The sequence below is a fragment of the Bos indicus x Bos taurus genome, chromosome 5, assembly GCF_003369695.1.
Source record: "Bos indicus x Bos taurus breed Angus x Brahman F1 hybrid chromosome 5, Bos_hybrid_MaternalHap_v2.0, whole genome shotgun sequence".
NCBI classification, from domain to species: Eukaryota; Metazoa; Chordata; class Mammalia; order Artiodactyla; family Bovidae; genus Bos; species Bos indicus x Bos taurus.
Genome location: NC_040080.1, coordinates 51185858 through 51207055, shown reverse-complemented (window position 1 = coordinate 51207055; position 21198 = coordinate 51185858). Strand labels below are relative to the sequence as shown.

The following is a 21198-nucleotide window of genomic DNA, read 5'->3' as shown; positions in this document are numbered from 1 at the left end:
ATTATTTGTTAAGACCCTGACTCCAAACCTAGTTACAAACTTCAGTAGACCCAGGCTCCATCTTATGAAGACTTCTTTTTCTTAAGTGGCACCAAGTATGGAATCTAAAATATGACACAAATCAACATATTTACAAAACAAGAACAGACTCACAGACATAGAGAACAGACTTGTGGTGGCCAAGGGTCGGGGAAGAGGGCGGGAAAGAAAGAGTTTGGGATTAGTAGAGGCAAACTACTGTAAATAGGTTGGATAAACAACAAGGTTTTACTCTATAGCATGGGGACTATATTCAATATCCTCTGACAAACTATAATGGAAAAGAACATGAAAAAGAAAATATATTTATATTGAAACACAAAGAAATTAAAACAACATTGTAAATCAACTATACTTAATTATATTTTTAAAAAGTGGCACCAAGGAGTCTTGAGGGGTTGCTGTTCATATTCCCACCCCATCCCTGTTACCAGTCTGGTGCCCCCAGATCCCAGCTGCTCTGTGCGCTGCCTGCTAAAACTTCACAACTGCCCCTTCTCTAGAGGTTTGCCTCCATCCTTGGAGCCTCTTTACTTGGGAGAATGCAAGCTCCCCCATTTGTCTTCTTCAACCTGCATCCAATGAGTAGCCAATAGGGGTTATATGAGATGAGCCCCTGTTTCAAAGGGGGATCAACTCTGACATACAGTTCATGCTCCAGAGCTCCCTGTGGGCATCAGGCTTCAGACAGATCCAAGCTGAGACCCTATCCTGGCTTTGCTCACTTCCTTAGTAAGACACATGTGCCCAAATCCTTGTCTCAGGCTCTGCTTCCAAAGAACCAGATGTAAAACAGACAAGCATGCCAAGTCAGCAAAAGGATTTACCCCATCAGGACCCACACCTGAATCGGGGTCTTACCATGTTGGGGAAAGGGATGGTCATACTCACAGGGAGAAGTGGGGAGACCACATTGCATATTCTTATTCCGGTGCCAGAGCAAAACCAGTCTAGATGGCTTGATTCAGGCTTAAATCAAGTGACAGTGGAGGGAGCGGCAGGCCTACATTGTCCCCACTGACAGGATCAAGAGAGAAAGTTTCCCAAATAGGATGCAGAGTATCCAAGAGAAAGAGATGGCTCTCTCTGAGGGTGGTTGGGCTTCAGGTTCCTAACCGGCTGCTGAGAGATGGAGCGCAGTGGTCTTTCATTGTTGCTCAGTCCCTAAGTCATGTCCGACTCTTTGTGACCCCATGGACTGCAGCACACCAGGTTCCTCTGTCCTCCACTATCTCCCAGAGTATGCTCAAATTCATGTCCATTGAATAACAGGCAAATTTGGCCTTGGAGTACAGAATGAAGCAGGGCAAAAGCTAAAAGAGTTTTGACAAGGGAACACACTGGTCAGAGCAAACACCCTCGTCCAAAACATGGACATCACCAGATGGCCAACACTGAAATCAGATTGATTATATTCTTTGCAGCCAAAGATGAAGAAGCTCTATACAGTCAGAAAAAACAAGACCGGGAGCTGACTGTGGCTCAGATCATGAACTCCTTATTGCCAAATTCAGACTTAAATTGAAGAAAGTAGGGAAAACCACTCGACCATTCAGATATGACCTAAATCAAATCCCTTATGATTATACAGTGGAAGTGAGAAATAGCTTCAAGGGATTAGATCTGATAGAGTGACTGATGACTATGGATGGAGGTTTGGAACACTGTACAGGAGACAGGGATCAAGACCATCCCCAAGAAAAAGAAATGCAAAAAAGCAAAATGACTATCTGAGGAGGCCTTACAAATAGATGTGACAAGGAGAGAGGTGAAAAGCAAAGGAGAAAAGGAAAGATATATCCATTTGAATGCAGAGTTCCAAAGAATAGCATGCAGAGATAAGAAAGCCTTCCTCAGTGATCAGTGCAAGCCTTTCCTCAGTGTTTACAGGAAAACAGTAGAATGGGAAAGACCAGAGGTCTCTTCAAGAAAATTAGAGATAACAAGGGAACATTTCATGCAAAGATGGGCTCAATAAAGGACAGAAATGGTATGGACCTAACAGAAGCAGAAGATATTAAGAAGAGGTGGCAAGAATACACAGAAGAACTGTACAAAAAAGATCTTCATGACCCAGATAATCAGGATGATGTGATCACTCACCCAGAGCCAGACATCCTGGAATGTGAAGTCAAGTGGGCCTTAGGAAGCATCACTACGAACAAAGTTAGATGAGGTGATGGGATTCCAGTTGAGCTATTTCAAATCCTGAAAGATGATGCTGTGAAAGTGCTGCACCACTCAATATGCCAGCAAACTTGGAAAACTCAGCAGTGGCCACAGGACTGGAAAAGGTCAGTTTTCATTCCAATCCTGAAGAAAGGCAATGCCAAAGAATGCTCAAACTACCGCACAATTGTACTCATCTCACACGCTAGTAAGTTCAGTTAAGTTCAGTCGCTCAGTCATGTCTGACTCTTTGTGACCCATAGACTGCAGCATGCCAGGCCTCCTTGTCCATTACCAACTCCCAAACTCATGTCCATGGAGTCAGTGATGCCATCCAACGATCTCATCCTCTGTCGTCCCCTTCTCATCCTGCCCTCAATCTTTCCCAGCATCAGGGTCTCTTCAAATGAGTCAGCTCTTCACATCAGGTGGCCAAAGTACTGGAGTTTCAGCTTCAACATCAGTCCTTCCAGTGAACACCCAGGACTGATCTCCTTTAGGATGGATTGGTTGGATCTCCTTGCTGTCCAAGGGACTCTCAAGAGTCTTCTCCAACACCACAGTTCAAAAGCATCAATTCTTAGGTACTCTGCTTTCTTTATAGTCCAACTCTCACATCCATACATGACCACTGGAAAAACCATACATAGCCTTGACTAGATGGACCTTTGTTGACAAAGTAATGTCTCTGCTTTTTAATATGCTATCTAGGTTGGTCATGACTTTCCTTCCAAGGAGTAAGTGTCTTTTAATTTCATGGCTGCAATCATCATCTGCAGTGATTTTGGAGCCCAGAAAAATAATGTCAGGCACTATTTCCACTGTTTCCCCATCTATTTCCCATGAAGTGATGGGATCATATGCCATGATCTTAGTTTTCGGAATGTTGAGCTTTAAGCCAACTTTTTCACTCTCCTCTTTCACTTTCATCAAGAGGCCCTTTAGTTCTTCTTCATTTTCTGCCATAAGGGTGGTGTCATTTGCATATCTGAGGTTATTGATATTTCTCCTGGCAATCTTGATTCCAGCTTGTGCTTCCTCCAGCCCAGCGTTTCTCATGATGTACTCTGCATATATGTTAAGTAAGCAGGGTGACAATACACAGCCTTGATGTACTCCTTTGCCTATTTGGAACCAGTCTGTTGTTCCATGTCCAGTTCTAACTATTGTTTCCTTATCTGCATACAGATTTCTCAACAGGCAGGTCAGGTGGTCTGGTATGCCCATCTCTTTCAGAATTTTCCACAGTTTATTGTGACCCACACAGTCAAAGGCTTTGGCATAGTCAATAAAGCAGAAATAGATGTTTTTCTGGACTTCTCTTGCTTTTCCGATGATCCAGAGGATGTTGGCAATTTGAACTCTGGTTCCTCTGCCTTTCCTAAAACAAGCTTGAACATCTGGAAGTTCACAGTTTACATATTGCTGAAGCCTGGCTTGCAGAATTCTGAGCATTACTTTATTAGTGTGTGAGGTAAGTGCAATTGTGTTGTAGTTTGAGCATTCTTTGGCATTGCCTTTCTTCAGGATTGGAATGAAAACTGACCTTTTCCAGTCCTGTGGCCACTGCTGAGTTTTCCAAGTTTGCTGGCATATTGAGTGGTGCAGCACTTTCACAGCATCATCTTTCAGGATTTGAAATAGCTCAACTGGAATCCCATCACCTCATCTAACTTTGTTCGTAGTGATGCTTCCTAAGGCCCACTTGACTTCACATTCCAGGATGTCTGGCTCTGGGTGAGTGATCACATCATCCTGATTATCTGGGTCATGAAGATCTTTTTTGTACAGTTCTTCTGTGTATTCTTGCCACCTCTTCTTAATATCTTCTGCTTCTGTTAGGTCCATACCATTTCTGTCCTTTATTGAGCCCATCTTTGCATGAAATGTTCCCTTGCTATCTCTAATTTTCTTGAAGAGACCTCTGGTCTTTCCCCTTTCTACTGTTTTCCTGTAAACACTGAGGAAAGGCTTGCACTGATCACTGAGGAAGGCTTTCTTATCTCTGCATGCTATTCTTTGGAACTCTGCATTCAAATGGATATATCTTTCCTTTTCTCCTTTGCTTTTCACCTCTCTCCTTGTCACATCTATTTGTAAGGCCTCCTCAGATAGTCATTTTGCTTTTTTGCATTTCTTTTTCTTGGGGATGGTCTTGATCCCTGTCTCCTGTACAGTGTTCCAAACCTCCATCCATAGTCATCAGTCACTCTATCAGATCTAATCCCTTGAAGCTATTTCTCACTTCCACTGTATAATCATAAGGGATTTGATTTAGGTCATATCTGAATGGTCGAGTGGTTTTCCCTACTTTCTTCAATTTAAGTCTGAATTTGGCAATAAGGAGTTCATGATCTGAGCCACAGTCAGCTCCCGGTCTTGTTTTTTCTGACTGTATAGAGCTTCTTCATCTTTGGCTGCAAAGAATATAATCAATCTGATTTCAGTGTTGGCCATCTGGTGATATCCATGTGTAGAGTCTTCTCTTGTATTGTTGGATGAGGGTGTTTGCTATGACCAGTGTGTTCTCTTGCCAAAACCCTATTAGCCTTTGCCCTGCTTCATTCTGTACTCCAAGGCCAAATTTCCCTGTTACTCCAGGTGTTTCTTGACTTTCTACTTTTTAAAAATATGTTTATTTATTTAATTGGAGACTAATTACTTTACAATATTGTATTGGTTTTGCCATACATTGACATGAATCTGCCACAGGTGTACATGTGTTCTCCATCTTGAACCCCCCTCTCACCTCCCTCCCCATACTCTCCCTCTGGGTCATCCCAGTGTACCAGCCCCAAGCATCCTGTATGATGCATCAAACCTGGACTGGCAATTCGTTTCACATATGATAATATACATGTTTCAATGCCATTCTCCCAAATCATCCCACTCTTGCCCTCTCCCACAGACTCCAAAAGACTTCTGTACATCTATGTCTCTTTTGCTGTCTCGCATACAGGGTTATCGTTCAGCTCAGTTCAGTTCAGTCACTCAGTCGTGTCCAACTCTTTGCAACCACATGAACTGCAGCACCTCAGGCCTCCCTGTCCATCACCAACTCCCAGAGTTCACTCAAACTCATGTCCATTGAGTCGGTGATGCCATCCAGCCATCTTCATCCTCTGTCGTCCCCTTCTTGTCCTGCCCTCAATCCCTCCCAGGATCAGAGTCTTTCCCAATGAGTCAACTCTTCGCATGAGGTGGCCAAAGTACTGGAGTTTCAGCTTTAGCATCAGTCCTTCCAATGAACACCCAGGACTGATCTCCTTTAGAATGTACTGGTTGGATCTCCTTGCAGTCTAAGGGACTCTCAAGAGTCTTCTCCAACACCACAGTTCAAAAGCATCAATTCTTTGGTGCTCAGCCCTCTTCACAGTCTAACTTTCACATCCATACGTGACCACTGGAAAAACCATAGCCTTGACTAGACAGACCTTTGTTGGCAAAGTAATGTCTCTGCTTTTTAATATGCTGTCTAGGTTGGTCATAACTTTCCTTCCAAGGAGTAAGTGTCTTTTAATTTCATGGCTGCAATCATCATCTGCAGTGATTTTGGAGCCCAGAAAAATAAAGCCAGCCACTATTTCCACTGTTTTCCCATCTATCTGCCATGAAGTGATGGGACCATATGCCATGATCTTAATTTTCGGAATGTTGAGCTTTAAGCCAACTTTTTTGCTCTCCTCTTTCACTTTTCATCAAGAGGCTTTTTAGTTCCTCTTCACTTTCTGCCTTAAGGGTGGTGTCATCTGCATATCTGATGTTATTGATATTTCTCCCGGGAATCTTGATTCCAGCTTGTGCTTCATCCAGCCCAGCATTTCTCATAATGTACTTTGAATGTAAGTTAAATAAGCAGGATGACAATATACAGCCTTGATGTACTCCTTTTCCTATTTGGAACCAGTCTGTTGTTCCATGTCCAGTTCTAACTGTTGCTTCCTGACCTGCATATAGGTTTCTCAAGGGTTATTGTTACCATCTTTCTAAATTCCATATATATGCGTTATTATACATATTATGTATTGATGTTTTTCTTTCTGGCTTACTTCACTCTGTATAATAGGCTCCAGTTTCATCCATCTCATTAGAACTGATTCAAATGTATTGTTTTTAATGGCTGAGTAATACTCCATTGAGTATGTGTACCACAGCTTTCTTATCCATTCGTCTGCTATGGACACCTAGGTTGCTTCCATGTCCTGGCTATTATAAACAGTGCTGCAATGAACACTGGGGTACACGTGTCTCTTTAGATTCTGGTTTCCTCAGTGCGTGTGCCCAGCAGTGGGATTGTTGGATCGTATGGCAGTTCTATTTCCAGTTTTTAAAGGAATCTCCACACTGTTCTCCACAGTGGCTGTACTAGTTTTCATTCCCACCAACAGTGTAAGAGGGTTCCCTTTTCTCCACACCCTCTCCAGCATTTATTGCTTGTAGACTTTTGGATCGCAGCCATTCTGACTGGCGTGAAATGGTACCTCATTGTGGTTTTGATTTGCATTTCTCTGATAATGAGTGATGTTGAGCATCTTTTCATGTGTTTGTTAGCCATCTATATGTCTTCTTTGGAGAAATGTCTGTTTAGTTCTTTGGCCCATTTTTTGATTGGGTCGTTTATTTTTCTGGAATTGAGCTGCAGGAGTTACTTGTATATTTTTGAGATTAATTCTTTGTCAGTTGCTTCATTTGCTATTATTTTCTCCCATTCTGAAGGCTGTCTTTTCACGATGCTTATAGTTTCCTTTGTTGTGCAGAATCTCTTAATTTTAATTAGGTACCATTTGTTTATTTTTGCTTTTATTTCCAATATTTTGGAAGGTGGGTCAAGGAGGATCCTGCTGTGATTTATGTTGGAGAGTGTTTTGCCTATGTTCTCCTCTAGGAGTTTTATAGTTTCTGGTCTTACATTTAGATCTTTAATCCATTTTGAGTTTATTTTTGTGTATGGTGTTAGAAAGTGTTCTAGTTTCATTCTTTTACAGGTGGTTGACCAGTTTTCCCAGCACCACTTGTTAAAGAGATTGTCTTTCTCCATTGTATATTCTTGCCTCCTTTGTCAAAGATAAAGGTGTCCATAGGTACATGGATTTATCTCTTCTACTTTGTTCCATTGATCTGTATTTCTGTCTTTGTGCCAGTACCATACTGTCTTGATGACTGTGGCTTTGTAGTAGAGCCTGAAGTCAGGCAGGCTGATTCCTCCAGTTCCATTGTTCTTTCTCAAGACTGCTTTGGCTATTCGAGGTTTTTAGTATTTCCATATAGATTGTGAAATTATTTGTCCAGCTCTGTGAAAAATACCATTGGTAGCTTGATAGGGATTGCGTTGAATCTATAGATTGCTTTGGGTAGTATACTCATTTTCACTCTATTTATTCTTCCAATCCATGAACATGGTATATTTCTCCATGTACTAGTGTCATCTTTGATTTCTTTCACCAGTGTTTTATAGTTTTCTATATATAGGTCTTTTGTTTCTTTAGGTAGATATATTCCTAAGTATTTTATTCTTTTCGTTGCAATGGTCAATGCAATTGTTTCCTTAATTTCTGTTTTTTCATTGTGAGTGTATAGGAATGCAAGAGATTTCTGAGTGTTAATTTTATATCCTGCAACTTTACTATATTCATTGATTAGCTCTAGTAATTTTCTGGTGGATTGACTTCCTACTTTTGCATTCCAGTCTCCTATAATGAAAAGGACATCTTTTTGGAGTGTTAATTCTAAAAGGTCTTGTAGGTCTTCATAGAACCGTTCAACTTCAGCTTCTTCAGTGTTACTGGTCGGGACACAGACTTGGATTATCGTGATACTGAATGGTTTGCCTTGGAAACAGAGATCATTCTGTCGTTTTTGAGATTGCATCCAAATACTGCATTTTGGACTCTTGTTGACTATGATGGCTATTCCAATTCTTCCAAGGGATTCCTGCCCACAGTAGTAGATATAATGGTCATCTGAGTTAAATTCACCCATTCCAGTCCATTTTCATTCTCTGATTCCTAGAATGTTGACGTTCACTCTTGATATCTTCTGTTTGACCACTTCCAATTTGCCTTGATTCATGGACCTAACATTCCAGGTTCCTATGCAATATTGCTCTTTACAGCGTCATACCTTGCTTCTATTACCAGTCACATCCACAACTGGGTGTTGTTTTTGCTTTTGCTCCATCCCTTCATTCTTTCTGGAATTATTTCTCCACCGATCTCCAGTAGCATATTGGGCACCTACTGACCTGGGGATTTCATCTTTCAGTGTCCTATCTTTTTGCCTTTTCATACTGTTCATGGGGTTCTCAAGGCAAGAATACTGAAGTGGTTTGCCATTCTCTTCTCCAGTGGACCACATTTTGTCAGACATGCTAGTAAAGTAATACTCAAAATTCTCCAAGCCAGGCTTCAACAGTACCATGAACTTCCAGATGTTCAATCTGGTTTTAGAAAAGGCAGAGGAAACAGAGATCAAATTGGCAACATCTGTTAGACTATTAAAAAAGGACTAGAGTTCCAGAAAAACATCTATTTCTGACTTATTGACTATGCCAAAGCCTTTGACTGTGTGGGTCACAATAAACTGTGAAAATTCTGAAAGAGATGGGAATACCAGACCACCTGACCTGCCTCTTGAGAAACCTGTATGCAGGTCAGGAAGCAACAGTTAGAACTGGACATGGAACAACAGACTGGTTCCAAATAGGCAAAGGAGTACATCAAAGCTGTATATTGTCACCCTGCTTATTTAACTTACATGCAGAGTACACCATGAGAAATGCTGGGCTGGATGAAGCACAAGTTGGAATCAAGATTTCCAGGAGAAATATCAATAACATCAGATATGCAGATGACACCACCCTTATGACAGAAAGTGAAGAAGGACTAAAGAGCTTCTTGATGAAAGTGAAAGAGGAGAGTGAAAAAGTTGGCTTAAAACTCAACATTCAGAAAACTAAGATCATGGCATATGGTCCCATCACTTCATGGCAGATAGATGGGAAAACAGTGGAAACAGTGGCAGAATTTAATTTTGGGGGCTCCAAAATCACTGCAGATGGTGATTGCAGCCATGAAATTAAAAGATGCTTACTCCTTGGAAGGAAAGTTATGACTAACCTAGACAGCACATTAAAAGGCAGAGACATTACTTTGCCAACAAAGGTCTGTTAGTCAAAGGTATGGTTTTTCCAGTGGTCATGTATGGATGTGAGAGTTGGACTATAAAGAAAGCTGAGCACTGAAGAATTGGTGCTTTTGAACTGTGGTATTGGAGAAGACTCTTGAAAGTCCCTTGGACTGCAAGGAGATCCAACCAATCCATCCTAAAGGAAAGCAGTCCTGAATATTCATCAGAAGTACTCATGTTGAAGCTGAAACTCCAATACTTTGGCCACCTGATGAGAAGAACTGACTCATGCTGACCCTCATGCTGGGAAAGATTGAAGGCAGGAGGAGAAGTGGATGACAGAAGATGAGATGGTTGGATGGCATCACTGACTCAATGGACATGAGTTTGAGTAAAACTCTGGGAGTTGGTGATGGACAGGGAGGCCTTGCATGCTGCAGTCCATGGGGTCACAAAGAGTCAGACACGACTGAGCTGACCTGATGTCCACTGAGTCGGTAATGCCATGCAACCATCTCATCCTGTGCTGCTCCTGTCTTCTTTTTCCTTCAATCTTTTCCAGGTATCTCTTGATTTCCTACTTTTGTATTCCAATCCCCTATGATGGAAAGGACATCTTTTTTGGTGTTAGCTGTTTCATCTGTTTTGGAGATAAAGGAGGGAATGGATCTGGGGTTGGTGAGAAGGGACAGGGGCAGGTGTGCTAGGATGAGAAGGGGAAAGGTGAAGAGCAATGATGCTCTCCTCCTCAATATCTATATTTACCTACATCTTTCTCTCTTCTCGCTTACATCCTGAACTTCAAATCCTTCTTACTCTTCCTTACTGTGAAGTCTCTGTTGTTCACTCAGTTGTGTCTGATTGTTCGCAACCACATTGACAGCAGCACACCAGGTTCCTCCATCCTCCACGATCTCCCAGATTTTGCTCAAACTCATGTCCACTGAGTCGACAATACCATCCAAGCATCTCATCCTCTGTCGCCTGCTTCTCATCCGGCCTTCAATCTTTCCCAGCATCAGTGAAGTCTTAAGACCATCTTTTGCTCCTCTCAGCTTCACTTCCACTTTCCTGCCTGGCCACATGCTTGGTGTTCATTTAACAAATATTAATATTTACAAAGTGCCAGCTAGGTTTCAGGCACTTTTCTAGACACTGGGGAGTCACCAGAAACAGCTGCTCTTGGTCATTGCCAATGCAGGAAGACACTCAGTAAACACACAGTTAGCTAAGAAGGGTAAATTCAGTTAGAGGTAAGTGCCGTGAAGTAAACACAAGGAGAGGCTCATTTACTCATTCTGCTAGCATGTTTGTTTTGGCTGGGAGTCTTGTCTGATTCAGGAAGCTGCAGGTGTTTGAGGGAGGAGGTCTCAACTGACATTTTGCTTCCTCCAAGATGCTGGACCCAGTGTCTCACTCACTATAAGGAGCCACCACCACCATGTTCATTTCAGGACAATGATTGTACTTGAGCTTTTGGCCTTTGGACAGACTTGGGTTTCAATCTTCTCACCCTTGGGTTTTCTCCTCTGTGTGATCTGTGTGCAGTGGAGCAGATGTGGCCTCCAAGGGCCTGCATTGGAGCCTCAAGCTGCTTGCTGGTGTGGGACCTACACGTCTGGATACTCACAGACTCAGTTCCTTCTGTGTGAGACAGGGGAGGTGAGTGTGCCCACTTCACAGTGTTATGGAGGGTGGAATGAGACCATCTACATGAAATGCTCCCTCAAGGGAAGGTGTTGGGTGATGGGTCAAGTCCTCATTCAGCATCACTGGTGGGACCAGCCTCAAGAGGAGCCAGAAAGAACTCAGGACCCAAGGTTCTTGCAACCTGGATGGCTTCAAGGTAGTCTTGGCCATTGCTTTTGTGTTTGATTGAGGTCCTGAGAATAGGTTTTTAGGGATGGGAGAGGAAAGAGGCAGGAGAAGGGTCTCCCCTAGCCTTCCCACTGCCCCAGACTCAGGGTGCATCTTTTTTGTCCTCAAACTGATATGCTCCAGCTGGTCTTCTGTCGCTCCTTCCTTAGGCTTGAAATCCCAGTTTCGTCTTGGTTTGTTTTCTTTCTCTCATCCTGCTCCTCTACTTAGAATGTGAATCTCCCACATCCTGTGGTTCATTTTCTCCAACCCTCATCATTTCATTTCCTTTGCCCTGTCCCTGCTTCCAGCCCCGGATCCTCCTTTCAAATTTCTGGTGGCTGGTGTAACTTCCTCATGGGCATCTCCCACCCCTGCTTCTGCTTACAACAGCCCATGAATCACACTTTGAGACCTAAAAGAAGAGGAGTTCCTACCCCTTATATTGGAATTTGGAGGCTCCCCCACGTGACTCTGCTCTGCTTCCCCATCTCGATACCCCAAGAGCCAGCCTGCTGCTCCCTGAACAAATGCTGTGTTTCCCCTGTATTTCCCCTGAGCATCTCTTCCTGCTGCTCCCACTGTAAGGTCACCACATTGGCCCCGTCCTTCAAAGCCGGGTTCAGACATTGCCCCTGATGCCACGACTGGTGGGGAACTCGCCCTCGCCATGCATATTCACACCTTTCATAGAACATTCCTAACCTGCTGCTGCTCCTGGAATTGGTGCACTTTGCTGCTAGAGAGGAAACAGTATTATTGGTGGGGTATAATCGTCCCTACTGTCAGGCACTATATAATGGCCCACATCTGATATGTGAGGTTCCTCCAATGACAAATGAGGCTCAGGTGAAATCACCTGCCTGCATTCATGCAGTTGGAGAGAGGCAGAATACAAATCCATAGTATTTCTTAATCCAAACTCACAGGCACCATGCTCTCATGCCTCCAAGCAGATGTTTGCTGATTGAATGGTGTTGAATAGCACCACCTGAGTGCGTCGGGCTGAGGGCCAAGTGCCCAGTACAGAGAGCATCACCATAGGAATAGAGAAATCTGGACCCTCTGTGAAACCATTGGGCTGTTAGGTGGCCCCCACCACCCGGTCATGCCAGCAGCTGCAAGTGGGGAGGCCTCGCTGGGCAGCCAGAGAAGGATGCAACCTCATAGGAAAATTGATTTAGGATGATCCCTGCCAGAAAAGGCCCCTCGGTCACCAGCCCCCTCTTAGGTCATATTTCAAAGCCTGGCTCAGGGCCACCGGCTGTGAGATCATGGCTGAACCATCTGACTCTTGAAATTCTAAGGACCAACTTGGGAGTTTTATCGCATTTCTGCCGCCCAGGCATGAAGTCAGCTGGACGGCGCGTGACGGGGAGCGTTTCTCTTGTAATTAGCCAGGGTGTGCGGTTTTTCTTTCTTTCTTTCTTTTCATGTTCTGCCTAGATTTAGCGTGCTGTGAGCGTGCGCTCCCTTGAGCAACCCCGCCGCAGTAGTGGAGGTGCGTCATGGCTGTAAAATCTGCAAAACTCATGAGGGGATGGAGGGTGGTGGAGAAATAGAAATTATTGTTATCATCTTTCAGGCGCGCTCTACCTCATTACTGCACGTTCACCAGCTGCAGTGCCTTCCGAGCCCTGAGCCAGAAGTGATGGCTTGAGTATGGAAAGGATCGCTTCTTTATGGGGGCAGGGGCTCAGTATGCCCCTGATTCTTTTGAGGGACGATGGGGAAGGTTGGATGCTTAATACGGCTGCTCACCAGCTGGAACCCAGGAGGATTTGCTCTGAAACACTTGGGTGTGAGCGGCCACACGTTTTCTTTATTTTTCTAAAGCATTTAAATCGGGCTTCGTCCCCCACCTGCCACGGCTGGCAGGAAACTTATTCTTAGTTAATGTGTTTTGGGGAGGTGTGGTGCTAAGGGTGCTTTCTCTCATTCTTGGGAACATAGGAAACCCTGGGAATTAGGGAACTCAGCAAGACAGGGGCAAGTTTGAGGTGTTGGGTCCATGGCTGAGAAATTCTGGCTCGTGGTCTGCACCATTTTGAAGGTAGCCACCATGTTCCTCCATCACAAGCCTGGTCTGGGGTCTTGGCAGGGCTCTCCGGAGGCAAGTGGGCTGACATTTTCCTGGGCACACCTCTCAGTCATTCTCACCCCCCACCATTCCAGGCTGAAGGTCTCCAACCTCAGGGGCATGCAAACTACTGATCCTTTCCCGTCTCAGTCTCAGGGAAGACATGTAGCCCCTTAGGCTGAGTCACCTCTCGTCTGTCTTCCTACCCTTATTAAAACAGGTTCCCTCAGCACAGTTTTCTCATCTCTTTAAGCCTTTTTTTTTTAATTAAAATTTAAAAATTTATAATTTTATATTGGACTATAGTTGATTCACAATGTTGTGTTGGTTTTCCAGTGTACAGCAAACTGATTCAGGTATACATACATATATTCATTCTTTCTCAGATTCTTTTCCTATACAGGGGTTATTATAAAATATTGAGTAGGGTTCCATGTGCTGTACAGTAGGTCCTTGTTGATTATCTATTTTAAATATAGCAATGTGAATGTGTTAATCCCAACCTTTGAATTTATCCCTCTCCACCTTTCCCTTTTGGTAACTAAGTTCTTTAAGCCTTTCTTAAAAGCCAAACAAACCAACCAATCAGCCAGAAAAGCAGAAAACCAAAGTAAACAAAAATTATGTTAGATTTTTTTTCCCCTTGGTTGGTTGTTCAGAAAAAGAGAAAAATGAGCTTTTCATTCTTTGAGTCTTCTAGCAAGAACAAGATGGAACCACTTCTCTGAATTTGTCATCACTTTAGCTCTGTGATCTTGGGTTACCTACAGTCTCTGAGGGTGACTTTCTCCTTTAAAGGTGGGGTATATGGCCCCTTGTAGCAGGGATGTTGTGAGGATGACATGACATAAGTCAAGAATTTAGGGTAGAGTCTGGAGGGGAGTTGGGCTTCCCAGGTGGTGAGTGGTAAAGAACCCCCCTACCAATGAGACAAAAGAGACTCGGGTTTGATTCTTGGGTCAGGAAGATCCCCTAGAGTAGGAAATGGCAACTCACTCCGGTATTCTTGCCTGGAAAATCCCATGGATGGAGGAGCCTGATAGGCTACAGTCCATGGGGCCACAGTCAGACATGGCTGAGTGACTGAGCACATCTTTCCCCATTGCCCAGCTTTCCCTAAGGTTTACTTCTGGGACTTTTCTACCCTACCTACTCTTGGCTTCAGTGGGGTTTACATGTGAGCCAGCTTGTTAAAAAAATAGGAGTATGCTACAAGGAAAGTTTGGGGCTCAGGTAAATCTGAGGTCACAGGCAAGTGACTTTCTCCTGGGTGATCAATAGATGACTTGTAGGCCCCACACTGACACAGTAGCTAAGGTGGCTCCTCTGTCCTGTCCACACGGGATGCTCACTTCCATGGTGGCCTATTGTCTGTGGGCACCGTACTTCTGAGCATGGCCCAGAGACTCCAGTGCCTCCCTTTTCTTGACCCAGTTTTGGTCCTTTCCATTTCTGCACTCCCCACTCACCCTCATCTCCTGCAGTATCAATCCTGAGATCTAGTCATTCTCTTACGAACCAGGTGACCCTCATGTAGGGGTAGGCCTACCTTGTCTCCCATCTTCTTTGCAGTTTTACAGCTATAGCTTCAACTCTGCATTCTTCCTCCCTTAGGTCTTCCTTTTGGAACCCTGAGAACCTGTGTGTTGGTGGTGTCTCATTTGACCTAATGGTAAACTGATGAGTTAGGTTGGCCCTGTTTCTGAGAATCCCCCAGGGTTTCTGAACCTCTTCTCTCCACTCTTATCTATACCTTCCTTCTTTGACAGTTGCTTCCTCCATTCCCAGTGGAGGTTCCAGTGTGTCAATGCCTGGTATCTAGATGCAGCTTTGTTTATTGAGACCCAGATGACTGTGGAGTGGCCTGTGGCAAAGACAGCAAGTGGGGAGGGTCAGCCTGGAAGATTGTGGAAGCCTCCATTCTGCGTGTGCGGTTTCCTGTCTGCACATTCCTCCCTTCCTTTGTTCGTGAGGACTTCCTCAAGTCATTTCTCCAGCCCTAGGCTGTGTGTTCATGTCTCTTGAGAGACTTCTGCGGCACCCTGGAAACTCATCGCTTTTTAGCGATGAGCCATGTGGAACTGCCCGTTTTGTGGTCACAGATGATTGCTGACCATTACACATGCTGCAGCCCAGTACATGTCAGATATCTGGTCTTGTGCATCCATCTACCATTAGAATGAGAGCTCCCAGTGTGTAGAGACTGGGATTTGCACCTGGGGGCATCCCCAGTAGCTAACACTGTCATCTAAGTGTTTGTGAAATAAATGGATGATTCAGCCTGAAGGGAAGATTCACCCAGATGCCCCTGCTCAGAGAGCAAAGGTTCTCAAGCTTGAAAAGGCATCCAAATTTCTCAGAGGACTTGTTAGAGCACAGATCACTGGGCCCCACCTCAGAGTTCTGATTCTAGAGGCCGGATAATAGCATTTCTAATATGGTCGCAGACAAGGTAAATTCTGGATACCATGCTTTGAGAACCATTGTTCTGTTTTCTAATTTAAAGGTTTATTTATTTATTTATTTTATGGTTTGGCTGTAGTGGGTCTTTGCTACTGCACGGGGACTTTCTCTAGTGGTGAGCTGGGGCTACTCTTGGTTGTGTGTGTGGGCTTCTCATTGCAGTAGCTTCTCTTGCTCTTGGAGAATCGGCTGTAGGCAAGCGGGCTGCAGTAGTTGTGGCACACAGGCTCAGCTGCACCTTGGAGTGTGGGAGCCTCCTAGACCAGGGATTGAACTGGTGTCCCTTGCACTGCGAGGTGGTTTCTTAACCACTGGACCACCAGGTTAGCCCTGAGAACCATTGTTTTAGGTTAATAGTTTCCCCCTGGATGGGAGGAAGGTTAGATGTAGGTATTTGAAACAAACAAAACATCACACAGCCATACTAGATTGAACAGTGCCCCTTGCTAATTCATGTCTATCTGTAGCCTGTGAATGCAATGTTGTTTAGAAATAGGGTCTTCACAGGTGTAATCAAGTTAAGATGTCATACTAGATTAGGGAGGGCCCTACATTCATTATGGCTAGTGTCCTAAGAACAGGACAACTTAGATTTATTGACACAAAGACAGAGACACACAGGGGAGAATGCCAGTGAAGATGAAGAGAGAGGCTGGAGTGATATGCTGCTGCTACTGCTGCTAAGTCGCTTCAGTCGTGTCCGACTCTGTGTGACCCCATAGACAGCAGCCCACCAGGCTCCCCCGTCCCTGGGATTCTCCAGGCAAGAACACTGGAGTGGGTTTCCATTTCCTTCTCCAATGCATGAAAGTGAAAATGAAGTCGCTCAGTTGTGTCTGACTCTAGCGACCCCATGGACTGCAGCCTAGCAGGCTCCTCCGTCCATGGGATTTTCTAGGCAAAAGTACTAGAGTGGGGTGCCATTGCCTTCTCCGTGGAGTGATCTATCTACCAGCTAAGGAAGACCAAGGATTTCTAGCAACCACCAGAAACTAGCAGAGAAGCATGGAACAGGCTCTCCTTCAGAAACTTTAGTAGGCACCAATCCTGCAGACACCTCGACTTTGGACTTGCGCCTCCAGAACTGTGAGAGAATAAATACATTTCTATTGTTTTAAGCCATCTTAGTTTGTGATAATGTCTTATGGCAGCCCCGAGAAACAAAAATCCCCTAAAATGCAAGAAAAAAGGCACAAAATAAAAACCAACCCCACAATCCACCCCCTCAAAAAAAAGCTAGTGCCAAAAAACCCCACAAACCAACACAAAAAGCAATGACTTATCCTTTCTTCCTCACTGAGATACTTTAGTGAGTACTGGAAATCACCTGGAGGATAAAATCCCCAGGTGAAGCCCTGTAGACTTTTCCTACTTGCACAAGGTTGGGGGTGGGTGTCCAGCCCACCCCAAGGGACCACATCCATGAAGGGGCATCATACAGGGCACCTATCCTGTGTGTGCATGGGTGCCCAGTCATCTCTGACTCTTTGCAGCCCCCTGGATTGTAGTCTGCCAGGCTCCTCTGTCCATGAAATTTTCCAGGCATGAATACTAGAGTGGGTTGCCATTCTCTTCTCTGGAGGATCTTCCCAATCCAGGCATCAAACCCACATCTGCATTGACTGGCAGATTTGTTTTTGTTTTGTTTTGTTTTTGTTGCTGTTGTTTTTACCACTGAGCCAACTGGGAAGCACCTCTACTGGTGAATGGGTTGAAGCAGATTCCCAGTTTCCAATTTTCAGATTCTGTTTTTGTACTTTGGATGTGTGTCCTGGAAATCTACATTTTAGCAAACCTCCTAGGTAATTAATTCATGGCCAGAGTTCATTTAATGAAACATAGGTGGGAAGGGGTGGAGTGGATAAAGTTTTAAAGTAGGAAAACCATATCTTAGACCTCCCCAACCAGGAGTTCTTGATTTTTCTTGCCATTGATCTTTGGCAATTTGTTGAAGCCCATAGACCGTCCTCAAAATAGTATATATTGCTACTTCCTAAATGACTAAAGCAAAATACATAGGGTTACAGAGGAAGCCAAATATATTGAAATATACAATAAGACAATTAAAAAACACCAAACTTCTAAAATTAGTACTATAAGTGGTTCCTTATTAATAACCTACTATGTTTAAGAATTAGCAGCGGGGCTGATAGCTACTATAATTTCAAGGTGGTGATGAGTCTAAAATCATATCTTGAAAAACTGTGAGAACTATAAAGCGATTAAAAAATCTGTGATTTCTATTCATGCAAAGTCACAGGAACTGCTTATGCTCCTGTGGTTTGTGGTCCACATTCATAACTGAATACATTTCAGTTTCAATTAGTAGAAAAAACATGAAAAGTTCCCACAAGTTCATGGGCCCCCTGAACTCTGTCCACAGATCCTCTGAAAATTCATGACCTTTCTCTGGAGTCCTGTTCTTCATCTTTTTCCTTTCTTGCTGGTCCCACCCCAAAGCCCCTTGCCCCACAGCCCAGCACCTGTCACCCTGCAAGCCCACAGCAAACCCAGACTCCCTCCTTTTAGCCCACATTAAAACCTGCCCTTCGTGGCTACACAGTATGGTAGGCCAAACACGGGCGTGGGGGCCAGAAGGTCCACTGGTTCAAGTACTTCCCTCCCAGTTTATTAGCTGCATGACCAACACTCTGAGCCTTGGTGGCTGCGTTTATAGTACCTGCTTTGTGAGGCTATAGTGAGGATTAAACAAGATGTATATAACGTGTTTGGAACATGGTAGGTGCCTAATAAATATTAAATGTCATTTGAATAAAAAAAACTTTTAAGTGTTTCCCCAGTTAGGAGATATTTAAGCTTTAATGAGGATTTGTAGCATTTCATCATGTGTTGGAGAAAGAGGATTGGGTGGGAGAGAGTGAGCATTCTTCAAGTCACTCCTGGTTGGAGCTGGACAGACTCATTCATGGAACAGTATTTCAAAGAAATGGCTGAGCATGGCTTCTCCTGGTGCAGTGCTGGAGCCAGGGGAGCTCTGGGAAGACCCTGCTGGAATCTGGGCTGAGCATCAGGCATTCAGGCCTCCCAGGCCTACCCGGATGGCCATTGCCATGGTGATGACGGCTAGTGGGAGGTAGGTGGGCATTTGCAGTGGCTTGGCCACTCCTGAGACATGGCCAGTGCCTTGCCTGGTGTGAGGCCGGGGTGTTGAGAGGACAGGCAGATGGGCGGGTGAACGTTCCACTATAGTGTCCTGCCTGCTCATGCCTGGGCCTGTTCCTAATAAAGCCTGAGTGTGTGTGAGGGCCGGTGACAGATATAATGGGGCCTCTGCTTGCCAAGTTGGCTCCTCTGGCTGCTCTGGCCTGTTGGGTGGAGGTGGGGGGAGGGTTGTCTGCAGAGCTCCAGGACAAGCCCTCCTGCACCCCTTCTTCCCATCTCCAAAAACAGACACAAGAGAGCTACAGCAGGAGATCTCTGTGGAGCAGGAGCTTGTACCGAGGGAATGTGTGTGTGTGGGGGGCATTTACTGAAGTCCTCCAGAGTTTGTGTTAACAGCCAGGGCAAACCATAGTGGTGTCTCCTGTGGTGGGGGGGATGGTGAGTGGTCATTTGTTCTGGGCCGTGCAGTCCAAAAGTCAGGCTCAGGCCCATCTTCCTCCTGTCAGTGCTAACAGTGTTCTTTGTGCAGGAACCTCGATATGCAAGGGAAGCAAGGGATTTAAGGTCAAGTGTATAGCTTGAGTTTAGAATCTTTTTCTGCCAACTGCTACCTGTGTGACTTTGGACAAGGTCCTTAACCTCTCTGGGCCTCGGTTTCTTCACAGAAAAGACCCAGCTAGAAACTTAGGAACATTCTGTCAGAAAGAAAGTGGAAAAGGAGATACTTCCCTGGTGGCTCAGATGGTAAAGAACCTTCCCCGCTATGTGGGAGATCCGAGATAGATCACTGGGTCGGGAAGATCCCCTGGAGAAGGAAATGGCAACTCATTCCAGTATTCTTGTCTGGAGAATTCCATAGACAGAAGAGCCTGGTGGACTACAGTCCATGGGGTTATAAAGAATCAGACATGACTAAGTGATTAACACTTTCACATACCTCTCCCCTCTCCTACCACAGCTCATAAAAATCTCCTGAATGTCTGAATTCTGGGCTCCAGCTTCCTTATATGTGGTCTCTGTTCTGTGTCATGTGGACCCAGTATGGAGCCTGGTCCTTCTGGGAAGTTCCAGAACAGCCTGCTTGCAGAGCAGCAAGAATAAGAGGAGTAAAATTGACCAGAGTGTCTTGTTGCTGTTTTTTTTTATTTTTCATCTTGGTTTTGGCAGGGGAAAAAGACATGAGGGTTTGCATGATAGAAATCTGATCAGCTTCAAAAGGGTGGTACGCATTATACCATCCCTAAAATGTCCCTCAGCCACCCTCCCCACATGAGAGGGTCTCACTGGCTCCTTGCATCACTCATCGTTTAATTAAGTCCTTCTCTCTCTTTGCTCTGGAGAAGAGAGTGGCAACCCACTCCAGTATTCTTGCCTGGAAAATCCCATGGACAGAGGATCCTGGCAAGCTACAGTCCATGAGCTTGCAAAAGAATTGGATGCAACTGAGCAACTAACATTTTCACTTTTCTCTCTGAGTCTTTTCTTTGTATCATCTGTTTTCTCTTCTCTTAATTGATCTCAGCATATTCACTGCCTTACATCTTACCCAAAGTCAAGATTCTTTGTTCTTCTCTGTTGTCTGGGTCAACATCTCTGGCCCTGTGGTTCTCACCTACCTCCACCATCTTGAAGTGTTTTCCCATACAACTGTTACACCTCCAAGTGGAAGTTTTGTACTTGAGGTTACTAAAAGTAATAACTCACTAAGTCACATGAAGATTGCATGAAATAATGTAACCAAAAGTATTTTTTGAAATGGAGGGTTCATATGAAGTCATTCATCCAATTATTCATTTATGCCATGAATCTTTGTGAAGACTATCTCAGCATCCCCAGCATCCAGTAAACAAGATGCTGTCAAGGAAGTCATGGTCTAATGAACTGTTAGAAAACAATTGCCATCATGAATAGTAAGTGCCATGATTGTGCCACATCTCATGTGTTATGGTGGGACAAAGAAAGCAGGGATAGATTTATGTTGCCATAGATAGAATGGAGTAGAGATTTGAAGTGTCATATAGACAAAGCAAGCTCAAGGTGGCCTTCTGAGCATTTCAGAGAGGAAGAGCTTCCTATTTGATGGATCAGGACCTTGGGTTCGTATCAACTATCTGCATGTTCTCTGTGTGTCCATCTGTGTTCAAAGTCTGAAACATCATCCATGGGATAGGGTATTTGACTATTAGAGTCAGCTTTCTCATCTGTCAAATCTGTATGATAATCCCCCATAGGGTTTCTGTATAGACTGAAAGAGATTCATTAACTTATTCATCTAACAAATAGTTATTAAACAACTACTATGTACTAGACAATGATTTGGACTATAGAGTTTTACAGAGAAT

At 44.3% G+C, this 21198-nt stretch overlaps 1 long non-coding RNA gene across 1 annotated transcript in view; it reads left to right on the top strand.

Annotated features, from left to right (window-relative positions):
• LOC113893657 overlaps positions 1-21198 on the top strand; it is a 31826-nt gene that overhangs the window by 3215 nt on the left and 7413 nt on the right. Inside the window, exon 2 of the long non-coding RNA XR_003511328.1 lies at positions 10882-10995. This is a non-coding gene — a long non-coding RNA (uncharacterized LOC113893657). The remainder of the gene's footprint in view (positions 1-10881; positions 10996-21198) is intronic.